Source organism: Neodiprion pinetum, chromosome 1 (genome assembly GCF_021155775.2).
Source record: "Neodiprion pinetum isolate iyNeoPine1 chromosome 1, iyNeoPine1.2, whole genome shotgun sequence".
Lineage (NCBI taxonomy): Eukaryota > Metazoa > Arthropoda > Insecta > Hymenoptera > Diprionidae > Neodiprion > Neodiprion pinetum.
Genome location: NC_060232.1, coordinates 12,165,293 through 12,179,794, shown reverse-complemented (window position 1 = coordinate 12,179,794; position 14,502 = coordinate 12,165,293). Strand labels below are relative to the sequence as shown.

Genomic DNA, 14,502 nt, shown 5'->3' with positions numbered 1-14,502 from the left:
ATGGTGCGGTCTAATTTTGGTCGGTATTTCTATCAACTTTTAAAATGTAAAAAGTGGTTATTGTGACACAACGATAATAGTTGGACATATGGTATCGCGAAGTTTTTCGTACATATTGATATGTTCTTTAAAATTGTAGAACCTACTTTTGTTCTATCATCAATAGTTTCCGCAGCGCGTGCGACGAAAGACGTTTTAGGGCACTTTTTTCACACCTCGGGTTACGTTACTTAAGTTTTAGTAAGGATCCCTAATCTTTTCTAGCAATAAACATAGCCCGTGTCACTCAGGGTGAACGTAGCTTTCCAACGGTGAAAGAATTTTTGAAATCGGCAGAGTAGTTTTTCAGTTTATTCATTACAAACATACACACACGCAAAAATACAAAAATACACGTCTTTCCTCTTCGTAATATCAGCATAGGTAACCTCATGCGTCCGGCACTTGGTGACGCTATCGCTATCCTTGTCGCCCTACTCGGCAGCACCCCCACCACTCCAATTCCCGGTCCATTCCGTTTGGTCCAGGGATACGCCGAGTCTCGTAACGCGTAGCGATAATGTTGGGAGGGGCCGCGGACGCCGGCTTCCTGGTTTGCGAGTGACATTCCCACCCATGAATTATGGTTCATAGACGGTGAATTTACGCTCGCCACTCCACCAGTCGCGATACAACTGGTGGGGGTCGTTGGATGCTTGACATATTAGGACGCCGCTCTAGGCACCGGAATTCAGTCGCTGCTGTACCTTTGGTTCGGTTGAACGTCGCCGGAGGAAACGGAAGTTTAAGTCACGCGATAAATAAATCATGAAGTTCTTATTGATATTTTCTGCATTTTTCACGGTATTACATGCGCAGAATTATACTTGCGGACGGGAAAAAATCAATGTTACAGATGGGTATATCTCTGAAAATAACTTGAGTGAGTACATTTGAAACACTTTTTTTTACTATCGCAAAATGCATTTATTATTATGCCGAAATTTTGACGTACAAATAATCAGAATAGTGTAAAATTTTTAGAACAAAAGTCATATAATATACACTAGATCGCACGTATTAAGTTTTTTAAACTGTGTACCTGTACGTGTAGAATTTATGATCCTCCAATTCTCATCCGGCAATTAGAAATTCGTTCTTTAGCTTTCCGTTTTCCTCTTTCCTCACAACAAAGGTTGAATTTTTACTAGATCTTCCCGTTTTGTAGCGTAGAAAAACACCTCCAATCATTCTCAGATGGACGCATGTGTGTGTGTATGAATGCATATGTATTTATTATGTATGCGTTTACTTATCTATGCGATTAATTTATTTTTCCGACGATATTGCGAGAACGAGTTACCGGATTTTTGTGATTTTGGTATCCATCGACGCGGATTTTTCAAATTTATAACTGATGAGATTTTGGCTTCGATCGATTTAATATTTTTCAAATTATTTGAATAACACAAATCTGATATAAAATGAAAATGTGCAGATATCTTGAGAATGGATAAACAGTAGGGTGATTCAAAAAAGAAAATAAAAATTTTTTTTTCTTCCAAACAGGCTCAAAAGTTTTGTTTGGATGTAAAAAAAATTACTGTGAAAAAATGAGCCCTTAATATTAATATTAAGATAGTCCTCATCGCATTTATTTAATTCCCATAAGAATAACATGGGAAAAATTATTTTCGCTTCTTCTGATTTTTATACCTTTTAAAAACGACCAATCGACTAAAAAAGCGCTATTCTGATCTTTGTAGAGAATTGAACGTTCTACAGAAAAGGTCTGAAATATTTTTTGTTAAGTCCAATCGTTCAAAAGTGATTCAAGATTATAGTTGAAATTTTCAAAAATTTTATCGATTTTTGTATGTTACACCAAAACTCTTGGTTTTATTGTCGAAATGAGGATCAAATTTTTTGTCAAACATGAATTGGACTTCTGATAAATGTTGACCAACGATTTTTTTTTTTTTGTTAATTCAAATAAATATAATGCTTTTAAAGAATTTCTTCGCAGAATTTGGCTTAAAAAATTTATATTACCATTAAAAAATCATATCGATTCTAATTTAAAGACACAGCTGTTCTTAATTTTAGTCTTAAACTTTTTCTTGTTCTGGGCAAAATATAAAGCAAAAAATAAAAAATTTTATTGTAATAATCTGATCACTTTGATTGATAAGTTTTGTCGACAAAATTGCTCATCTGTTTACATCAAATATTTATTAACGAAGAGATTTTTTGTAACAATTGGGAAAACGTTTTCGATGGCTGCGAACAACCTGTAATAAATACTGCAACTGTTGTAACTAAAGAGTTAGGCAGCAGTTATATACTTCATGTGCATTCCTTGTGCATTATGTCATGTTTTCAACGACGATATCGTTTCTGCGGTATATGATTATTAATAATAAGTGATGGAAGTGTTAATTGTTTCTATTTTCATTACAGGATACACTTAAAATAGTACTTAACTTGTGCCTTCTTTTTTTGACACCTGATATACAGGTCTGTGATTCTAGTGCGAATGCTAATTCATATCTACAATAATTTTATTGCAAACTACTTATAAAAAAAAAAAAATAGATAATTTTTTTATAGACTACTGGTGCAGAGACATTCTATTGGATCTCACTCTTACTGTGGATTTTCAATGGTAAATTGTTTAGCTGTTATGACAATAATGTACAAATAATGTATTCGCGTTCAGCAACGTCCTTGGTAACTTTCAAATTTTTGAAAAAGTGAACTTTGATCTTGAATCACTTTTCATCGAGTGGACTGATCAAAAAATGTTTTCAGACGTTTTTTGTAGAACGTTCAATTCTCTGCAATGATCAGAATAGCGCTTTTTTAGTCGATTGGTCGTTTAAAAGGTATAAAAATCAGAAGAAGCTAAAATAATTTTTTCCATGTTATTCTTATGGGAATTAAAAAAATGCGATGAGGACTATCTTAATATTAATATTAAGGGCTCATTTTTTCACAGTAATTTTTTTTACACCCAAACAAAACTTTTGAGCCTGTTTGGAAGAAAAAAAAAATTTTTTTTTTTTCGAAACACCCTAATAAACAGATTCGAATAAAAGTTGGTATCACGTAATCTTTAGGTTCACTGATCACGGATATAAAGTCAAAGTTGGGAATTCATTATTAGTATGAATAATTTTACAATTAGTATGATTTCGGCGCGAAACGAGTTTGAAAACGGGTAGTATAAAGGATGATTCGTGCTCCGCTGAAACTCGCTTCTTCTATCATTAAGACATTCCGTTTAACCAAGATCGGCAGTCATTGACGCCTCCAAGTTCTTAAAAAAAAAAACAATCCGTATTACCTGACTCGCAGTGAACTCCAACTGGTTCCTGAGCTCGTTACGTAAAAATATTTATTCACCATTTTTAATGACTCGAAAGTGCGCGTTAACTTCTGTAGACTTCACAATTCTAATTATTTGACTATTCGAGCTAAAGAGGGTCCATGATATAGTGAATAGTCGAGGTTAGACTGTATTTGAATCGTAGTTTTGTGTGTTTCTACAAGGCACATAGGTATTATACGTATATGATAGCACGCCGCAGCACCTGATGAATAATAGAAAAAAAAAGTAGACTCCTTTCAGATTCCACTTGAAAAATTTACTAGTAATACAGAATTTAATAAGCAACCCGAAACTATTTTTTTTATAATTCAAAAACTTGTCATTAATGAGGTAAAAATCGTCGAACATTTGAATTGTTTATAAAAATTGGGATTTTCAATAATTTTCAACATTGCATTTTTTTTATGAAAGCTTATTCGTTCATCTTCCGAATGCACTGTAAATGATGTCTTTACGTGGAATAGAACCGGATATATGCGCGCTCCTTTTGCATCAAAATTGAACGATTGTCTTGTAACTTTCGAAAACAAACATAATTCGGACGAACACCAAAATGCGTGTCGATTCTTTTTACCTTTATTTCATGTGAAAAAAAGTATGAATCGATTGAAAAAATACGAGTTCATTTTTTGATTGACGTGACGTAGTATTCCTCATACGTATGTTGATATAGATATACATTCTTAATATTTCAACGAAATTTATATTCACCGGCGTCCGTATTTCTACGCAATGGGATCACGTGACTGGTAATAGTCTAATAGCCGGTATTCATAGTCAGGTTCGATTTGCAGGACTGTCTTGAGTTAGGTCAAAGCATAGCTTGATTGGCTGAGAGCTGTTCCTGATACAGTCTCGAAAATAATACGTAACTATTTACGAATACCGGCCAGACGTCGTCACAGGTAATTTTAAATTGAAAATTGCAACGAATAGCTGTTAGCAAATTCATGATATAGCAACGAAAATATCATCAATCTCCCAGGTCTCACCACGTGGAGGTCGCTATCAAACAGAGACCCACCTAACCCGTCCGTACCTCGCAACCATGATCGGGTTTGCACCAAACAAATTCAAAATGATAAAAAATAATATAAAATGGTGAAAGTAAAATTAAACTCGTTTAAACTTGATAAACATAATCACAAAATCTGTATGAAAAGGATCTCGTATCATCATATCATATCAATCAGATATATAATTATAACAATATGACTAGCAAATTTTTGGCATAGTAATACACATAACTAACTAAACATAAATCACAGAAATATTGCACGTAAGCTACATACAAAGCTATTATCTTTGGGTTCGCGGATTGAGAGTTGTCGGGCGCGTCTAGAATCTACGATCTCGGGTAACAAACAAAAGTGAAAGAAATCTGCTGATTTATTCTCCATTTTTTCGGTCCAGAATTTATCGTCACGTTTCATTTTATCAAAAATCAATCCCTTTGGCGTCCAAACTATAAAATAGCACCACTCCCTATTCGTAATGTGTAGAAGACCTTGGACCTGATACATGTAATTATGAGAAAGCTCTAACTTGGCTTGTTTTGCCGAATTTCGAAAAAAAATTCACTGTCCGCCGTGTCTCACTTCAAAGATAACGTACTTTCAAGTACGTTTTTCACAAATCTGGAAGCGAAATCGAAAATTCGGCAAAACGAGCGACACAGATCTATTCTTTATCTTCAAAATGACCCCCTAAGAACCTGATTATCTTTAAAAATGAGGAAATGAGAAGGAAAATCGTGAGTCTCTGTTCGCGCGCACTCTTCGAGGCATAGGCAACGCCCTTAATATTATCTTGACAAGCAAGAATTAAGATCTTTGAAACATTGTTATGAATGTTGTGCATTTCGTTACTCACTATTGTACTTCTCACGACTGTACCGCGATTGTCCCTAAAGTGCTATATTTTATTGTACTTTTTGGTGGGCGGAAAAGCAAATGGTGCAATAAAATTTCTTTCAGTGTAGCTGTTACCAGAAAGTCTAGTATCCGTTACTATTCTTTCTCATTACGATCGCTGTTACTATATTTTCATGTAACTGTTGCGAAAATTTAAAGCTTGTGCAACAATAAATTGACGTTAAAGCCTTATTTAACTAAAAAAGTGCAGCAAGCCGAACAAACTGATTTTGCGTTGCAATTACCTGTTTACCGAATTTTTCTAGTTACTATAACAAATGAAATTTTTTCTTTCTCTTTTAATTTACGTGATTTCAGATATTTTTACGTATTGAGAGTTGACTCATTTCTCGTTACATCGACTTTATAGCTCTGATATCACGTTGCGTCGATCTGTGTTAAGCACTTGCTGATTGAATGACACCTTGGAGGCGTTGATAAGCTGTCCAGTAAACTAAGGACGTCTTCAAAATGTCTTTTCCTTGAGAGCTGAAAGACGTTGGAAAATGTTGCATTCGCCACGTTTTCGACATATTTTAGGTAGAACCGACGAAGCGTTTCGTTAAAATCTTCTTCGATCAAATCGACTCCCTCTCGCTCTTCGTATTTATTTCGCTATTGTATGTTTTCATCATCAAACCGATGAATCGTCCCTGCAATTAGTCACCTTTCATCGTATCATGTGGGTGTAATTTTTAATTCCTAATGCTGGATGGGAATTGGTGGATCAAGATTGTAAATATTTTTGTGGGATCTTTACGAAGACGATATTTTCCAGGCCAACACGATCTTATTATAAATAATAGAGGGCAAATGAAATTGGCCTACCCTCAGCCACGTGAAAGGCTCATAGATCTTGTGCCATTATCAAAGTTTGACCCACCCGTGATTTCCGTCAAAAGGTGCTACGGGTACTGTCCGTCACGTCTCAACTATAAACCGTCAAAAATCACCAAGAAGCAAATTATCGTTAAACATCGATACAGGGATGCGAAAAATGAGACACACTCGGAGTACATCTCAATAGATGTCGAGGAACATGTCGAATGCAGGTATGAATGAATTTCCGGAATCGAATAATCTCTGATTTTGTCCATCGATTATGTGTGTATCAAGCGTACAGTCCTAACGCGAAAATATGAAAACAAGAAAGAAATAGACAAATTTTCATTTGAAAATTTGGAAGTTGAAACTCACGACAAGAAAATTTAACGTCAGATAGTGTTAGACCGACAAAATATTATACTGCCGTGCTTAGGAAAAAGGCAGTAAAATACAAAAAGTGAAATTGGAGAAAAATGGAATTTAAATTTCAGATATTTTAAAACTAAATTAATGATATTATTCTTCTATAATTACAATTAAATTACTAATAATATACTACATGAATCTATAAAAAGTTAATTAAGTATACATACAGGAAATATGTAATCAAGGTGCCCAAAATAAGTGACGTACTGCCTTTAATTGCTGTAAACGAAAAGGCAGTAATGTAGAATAAAAATTCGCAATGCTTACAAACACAACATGTCATAATGATAAAATGAATAATAATTGTTAAGACTGTGAAAAAACACAATTTTTTTCAAAAACGCACTTAACTTCAATAGTTGTTAATCAGAACAACGTCAAGGAAATGCACGCTGCTATAACACTGTCTTAGTCTGAAATGTCACGAATCCGACAGAAGAAGGCAGTAAAATGACTATTATTGTTTTTTTCCACAGTAAATACAGATGAAAAAATATAACCATAACGCGTATTAACCCTTCGTACCCGGTGTCTTTCGTATGACAGTCGTGATCCTTGTGATGAGAGAAAATCTCACGCTATCGCGCAAGCGCTAAGAGCGAAATTTTGAATTTGATTTTGATAAAAAGCGAAAACAACTTAATAAATCATGTTTTTATAGTCCTATAATTGCAGTATTTAATATTTTTTGTACAATAAAATATTTAAAAATTCTTATTATTCATAAAAAATCATAAACATATCTTTGTAGGTTACATATAGTAACATGTTTACAAAATAATTCATTTAGATGAAAAAATAAATTTAAAAATTTACTTACTTATTTGATACTTAAAGAAGATATTGTCACTCAAAATCAATTTATAACAATACTTAGTTATCACATTTTTTTAATTTTAAAATAATAAAACAATAACTACAACAGCATAGAAAACACGGAGTGACATGGAATATTTATATATCTATATATAATTTCAAATATAGCGACTAGAAACTACGGAAATAACCGGAGTATTACGAAGCCATCCGAATTGAGGTTTTTCTTATCAACGACTTGACTGAAGTGATGAGAGAAATTCTCACAGCTGTCAATAAATATTTTTTTTTGCTTCATACTTTTGAGTTTTTCGAAAAGTTTTATTGACTATCATGTAAAGCATAAAATTCAGTGAAGGTGAAAAAATTTTCAAATGGTCATTCCATTTGAAATTATAAAGAAAAAAAAGTTTGAAAATGAGCGTGAGAGATTCTCTCTACGCTACGGGTACGAAGAGTTAAAAGAATAAAAAGGCAATACTTATATATCTCTTTCAAATGATAAAAGCAGTACAATTTGAATATTACTGCTTTCTTACTTTGAGAAATAGACTTACTGCTTTTATACTTGGGAAATGTAATTGATTCAAAATATTTGTCCCACTTAAAAAAATTACTATCATATTGAAATAACGTTTTTAATGGAATATTTTATCACTCATACATAGGAAATCGTTAAAAAAACAGATTAGCACTGGAATTTAAAAAAGGTAGTAGGTGAACTTTACTGCCTTTTTGCTAAGTACGGCAGTATAGCCTATAGAAATCTATATCGCAATTTTCTTAAAGTGTAAAGAAAAACCGTTCAAGGTTCTATTCAGTAAAATTTTTATTATTGATGAGCATATGAACATTTTTTTAAATTCAATTAGGATGAAAATAAGTCTTGTATATGGAAATAGGACGAACGATCGTACGGTATTAGTATTTTAGAATGGAAAATCGACATTGTGACATTTTTAAAGTTGTTTTACAAAATCATTATCCGCATAACAAAATCAATCATCGAGCATGTCAATATTGATAAGTATTAACATAAAGAACAAGAATATAAATATTCAACGTCGTGTTTACAACAAGGTAGTTATAGCATTCCGGCTTATGGTATGTAAGGATTATTAAAAATCAGGATTAAATAAATCAAGCAGGACAGAGATGGTAATGGTAAATGTCGTAACAATTATCCCGACGTTCACAGTTCGGCCTTTCCTGATAAAAGTCCGTCTCGGACGATATAGAAATTCCTCTTTTCCATAACACACGGATACATAATTTTTTTTTTTTTTTGTTTGTACAATAGTATTCGTCAGCATACAGAAGTATTTTACAGCTTTTACAATTCGGGTGTAATTTTTACGGAAATCTTTTGATAATACAACGTCGCCTGCTAAAAAATTTGTTACATTAGTTCCTTTGAAATTTTCTATTTCTTTTTCTTCCTTTAACGTTACAAATTCGTCTACGTTAGGGCGTAGCAGGTCGAGCGGCGTTCGCATTTCGCGATTGAACAATAATTTCGCTGGCGATTCTCCGGCAGTGGTAGGTATGCTTTGAGCTACGGTACACGAATAGGAATTTTTCAATTGCAGCTTGAATATTTACATAATCCTGATTTACCATGGCTTTAATTTTTCATTTGAAAGTTTTTACAAAGTTTTCGGCGGCGCCGTTGGTTGCTGGATGGTAAAAAAAACTAAAAAAAATACACGATTTTTTGCATAAAATTGTTAATAAAAACGTTACAAATAATAAAGTCGAGTGAAAAACATCTCATTATATCATATGGAACTATCTTACAAACAATGGCGCAGCTGGTTTTCTTCTAACACTTTTTACATGAAAAAATCTCTGTAGCTTGGCCTGAATACCTATGTATCGTAACTGCTTTGCTCGAATTGTCTACGATATACTGCACGCTTGTTATAGATTCGGGCAAATCAGTTATGATGCATAGGTATTTGAGCGAGTCGGCAAGCTCGACGTAATTAAATATGGCCCCTCGCTGGAAAAATGCTACATGCAGCTGGTGCGTCAAACCTGATGGAGGTATTAAAAAGAACTCTCCTCATTCCGATATACGTGTCTGCGAAAATTACTGTATCGACCGCGTATGCCAGTAGTAACACCTCTGGCACGTGATAAATTTAGTCTCCTCTTATATTCTTTCCCATCGGGAACCTTCCAGGATCTGCCATCATACAGATCGGACAGTAGCGGCGAGAGCATTTTCCCTTGCAAGAGACTGCATTTGACTGAATATCAAATGCCTAATGTCAAGATTCGAATGTAAAGAGCTGGATGGCTAAGAGGCAGATCGATCTGCCAAGGTGAAGCTTGTACTTTGAAGCAAACAGCACGTTCAGCCGAAATAGAAAATCAATCTGGTCGAGGATTGGTCCTCGGATTGATACTGTTGTAATGTCAGTGCCCTTCATTGTCGATTCATTGTCGACAATTTGCGATCAACTACAAATAAGTTGAGCGTACCATTTTCTGAATAATCACTCCGCACTGGCTGTTTCTATGTGCGGATCGAGTCACTCAATTTAGTAAAAATTCTAGCAATATTTACGGGAATATTCGATGAGAAAAAAATAAAAATAAAAAAACGTTGACGACGGCGAACATCGTTCAATTTAGAGTAAAAATTTCCTAAAAAGTGTTGCTTCTCATGGTTCTGAATGTAATATTTGGTTGCCAGCAGAGCAGGAATCTCATATTCAGTGGCAAATTTCGTTAAAAAAAAAGGCTTTCGTTGAATTGCGCTTTGATTACGTAATACGGAATTATCGATTACGTTGTCGTACGAATGTAAGGATTGGATGAAAGAATTCCGGTCGGGTCTCTATCTTGAACCAGAGAAACCTGCTATTCTTTCGAGAATGTACGGGTGGCGTAACATCTGCATGAAAATTTAAAAGACGAGAAGCAACCGTTTGAGAAATCTCCGGCAATGTTCCAAGCCGACAATACTGATCACGAATGAAGCCTTATTGCCAAACGGGTCTAATTTTATTGCTAAACGGGACCCCAGGGCGTACATATTAATGTTTTTCGGTATCGTAAGTCAGAGAACTTTGAAAACTCGTTTACGTTTCGACACTTTGAGGGGGGCCCTCCTCAGAAGCTAGGCATACATGAAACTTGAATCGAAGAAATACAGCCTTAGAACCAAATGATGTCCTGGAAGAATATTCATCGTCATTGATGAATTGGTCTCCTAATAGTAACTAACAGAACCTATTACTCTTACTATCTCGACTATGAAATTTGTGTGCAGTATATAGGCATTGTAAAATTAGGAAGTGGTATCAAAAAGTACGATTCGTTGCCAGGCATGACGCAGTTCGTGGTTGGATCGTCGTAACATTAAGCACAAGATTTTTATTTTCTTTCAAAGCGTAACAGGTCGGATTTATGCCAATTCAACAATTCAAGTTAAGTTAAAAAATGGCTCCGCAAATCTTGACCTCGGATCTGAAAGTACTTAATTTTTTCAATAACATGTCTCATGTCGTGATGCAAATCCGCGGTTTTACTTGCGATACAAATTTAAAGGACTGGGAAAGTTCCAAGTACTTTATTTGAAACTTGAATGGGATACCTTTGCCAGCGACCACGGTTTCGCTGACTTTGACTCTGATACTTATCACTACACTACGCTCTTTCTCTTCGTCAAATATAATCGCATATTGATATAAGAACGATGTATATAATCACAGCTTCTTTCTATCCACAGCCGTTGTATATGCCTGATACCGGAAGACGACTGCGTGAAAGACAATAAACGCTTGAATTCTTCTATATGTGCCTGTGTGTAACAGAAATTTTGGATGGAGCGGTAAATGAAGCAAGTGGGTACCAGGTTTTTGGAGTCATTCGTTCATTTCACACTTGTCAGCTATGAATGAAAATTATATACTTAGCGAGTTAGTACCGACAATGAATTTTTTGATGACTGAAATTTTTCCTTTTCTTTTCAGTATACGTTATGTTCCGGAAGTCACAGATCAAAAAAGTCGACGGTTGGCAGCCATTTGGTGAGGTGAACTTGATTTTGGGAACATTCCACGTATTGTCGAGCCACGATTGAAAAAAAATTGCCCAACCAACTTGACGTTGATATTTGAAATGGTTAAAAAGGTACTAACAATAGGATAACTACTACGAAGGTTAGGGATTAGGTTTCAAAAGGGCGCAACCAGCGATTTTTCGACTAAAGACAATCCTGCTAACGTGTCTCAATAGTTTTAACATTCGGGTGGCATACTATAAAAATGCAAAAGTATTCTGACCGAAAGTGAAACATTTTTGGCGTAAAATGTGAAAATTTGTAAACACTTCTTGCCAGAAGGCACCCAGCGAAAAAAATTAAAATAGTAGGTGATCTCGCAGAGAATCAGTGCAGTTCAATTTCAGATCTGTTTCCTACCCTAGCCTACGATTCTTCCTTTTTCTGAAAACTTTTATTCCCTACACACAACATGTACTATGATGAACAGTTAATTTGAGGACGTAATATTTATTACAAGGAATTACCAATTTTTTACTGTTAACCTAAGATATTAAGTATTACTAACCAAGCTATTACAATAAAAACATTATTACTGCGATTCAATTCCCACTTGTAAAATCACGTATAATATAATTGAGCAAGTTATTAAAGTACTGCTTACACAAGTAGGTATATTATCCAGTAACTTTTGTCCAAATAAAATGTAGGTCATATTTTTTGTTCCGTAAGTGTTGAAATCGATAAATTCACTTTTTTTTTACGCATGAAGCTTATTCGTGTTATATAAGACATGTTTCAGCACTTGCGACAAATGTCTCTTGATGAATGTACATTTTTGCTCAATTAAAACCAGTTACGCGTTCTTATTACATTGCATCAGCGTGCAGCTCAAGTGTTTGGTTCAACAGCGAATACTGCGACGTATTTTGCTCCACAGATGCGTATTTGTATTGCATCAAAACTATTGTTCCTTTACATCGTACCAGGTTTAAGTTGAGTACCAGTTTAATTACACAGCAATAATTATCATAGAATTTTATTCTCGAATAATATGTTATGAGTTTTTCGGAGCCCCCTAAGCCAGAGAACTGAGTTGATGTTAGTTTCCCATGTCAATATTTCGACTACGTTTCAGACTCACAAAAATATATTTTCTCTACCCAATTCTTCTAAGAAATCCAATGTTCAAACAATCCGTACCTACTTCAACCCCTAAGATTTGTACTTCTTCACCCCTTGTTCTTAAGCTTGCCCAATGGTAATATTTTTAAGAAACCACAACAACAATTAAATATTATATTAATTATATTGATTAAATAATAACATGGCATAATAATTATTATTGTTAACAATTTTTTACCACTACTCAAAATCCCTTCACAATCTCATCGTCACCAATAACCAAAACTCTCAGCAATTTTTAATACAGTCGTGCAAATAAGCATCATCTCAATTTTTTAATTTAAACATTTAATCTTACCCAAGTACTTTTCGTAACATCAAGATTTTGAAAATTAAAAATACTAATTTTTTGCATCTATTTCAATACATCCATCCGCCAACAATACTATCGTTAATCCGTAAAAATGTTATTCAATATTTAATAATTTCTTAATATATTTACTACTCTGGCACTATCGTGAACCGTCGATACTTCAGAACTTCCGCCCAACTTGGTTAACGATGGAGTGGATGACGTAATGATCTGCACCAGGAGTCCAGGGCTGTTACTCAAATACTCAGCCAATCGTATTCACGATCAATCCACCATTGAGTTACCCAGAGATACCATTGTGTTTTTTGTAGGCTCAAAAGGTAAACAGAGTCGAGTTATCGTTGGAAATTTTCAGCTGTAAAATGCTGTGTTCATTCGAAAACGAATACGTCACTGGTATGTTTGGTCGATAATGGTAGATCCGCTGTCTCTTTTTAACCTATGAACTCGAGGAGAGCAGAATATCGATAGTCGGTATGTTTGTCAGCTCTGCCATTAAAATAGATCGCGTACTGATCTGTTATTGATAATTGGCCTGACTCAGTAGGTAATGATAATGCCGATACCAGTAAGGCCAGCCGGTCAGTATGGATTCTGCAGTGCAGATATGGAATATTTTAGTCTTCTCTTATCTCGTGCAACTCGTGCTTATGATGGATAAAATAGTAAATTTGGATTTACCTCGGACTAAAACCTTGCTATATCTCCTTTAATCAACCGTCACTGCCGAGACCTAATCTCATGCAGCGAACCCCTCACCCACTCTCCAAGTTGCCTGGCTTGTACAAAATATTACTTCAAGCTAGTGTTGATGTTCGAACTATAAACGCATTCGTGTATATTTCACTCACTGAAATGAAGAGAATGGATGCCACATAGCGAGTTATGTTTTAACCAGTTCATGACATATATACCAGTCCAAGACACCAAATTCATTGAATGTCGATAGAATTTAATACATATTAATATTTTGTATCCTGCTTGAAGTGGGATGTATGTAACAGCAATCGTCTAAACCGATTCCAAAACGTTTTGTTCGTATCACTTTTACTTGCTTTAGTCAACGAAAATCAATGGTTATCTAAAAGAATATCTCAACACGTATGAACACGTGTAACTGTTAATAATAAAAAATACTCAAACAAGTTTTGGTCAATCTCCCTATTTTTCCGATCCACTAACAGCAATTACACAGGTCTGCGTTTCTTTTTATATTCTGAAAATTCTTTGACTGGAATGTTAATATTCGTGAAACTAGTTCTGAACCTAATATGAAAACGATATTCATATGATATACATCAGGTAACATTCAACAGATTTAGATGTAACTGTCTTTAAACGGAAAATGGGTGCAAACTTACACGTTGAATGAAATAAAACTACTTAGAACTAAAGTTTTGATAACATCGGTCAACAGTGGTTTTTTTTTGCCCTTGATATTTGAATAGTTTTAGTAAGATTTGATGACAACGACTGTTTGGTGACTGACGTTTGGATATCGCGCCATAGTAGTTTCTCAAGATCGCCGCGTTCTATCGGCTCATGGCAGCACTGACGCCTGATTTTCGCGGACAAGTGCGCAGGCGCGCGAGCGAATTTGTAGCAGTCGTCAGACCGACGCGTTTCGGAAAACACGTTCTCG

The 14,502-nt window shown here is 34.8% G+C and overlaps 1 long non-coding RNA gene across 1 annotated transcript; it reads left to right on the top strand.

Moving 5' to 3' along the window:
- The first annotated feature begins 726 nt into the window (after positions 1-726).
- LOC124219989 (uncharacterized) lies at positions 727-12,712 on the top strand. The gene is made up of 4 exons (XR_006883498.2): positions 727-922; positions 6,062-6,335; positions 11,090-11,204; positions 11,334-12,712. It is a non-coding gene; the product is annotated as an uncharacterized lncRNA (long non-coding RNA).
- Positions 12,713-14,502: the final 1,790 nt, after the last annotated feature.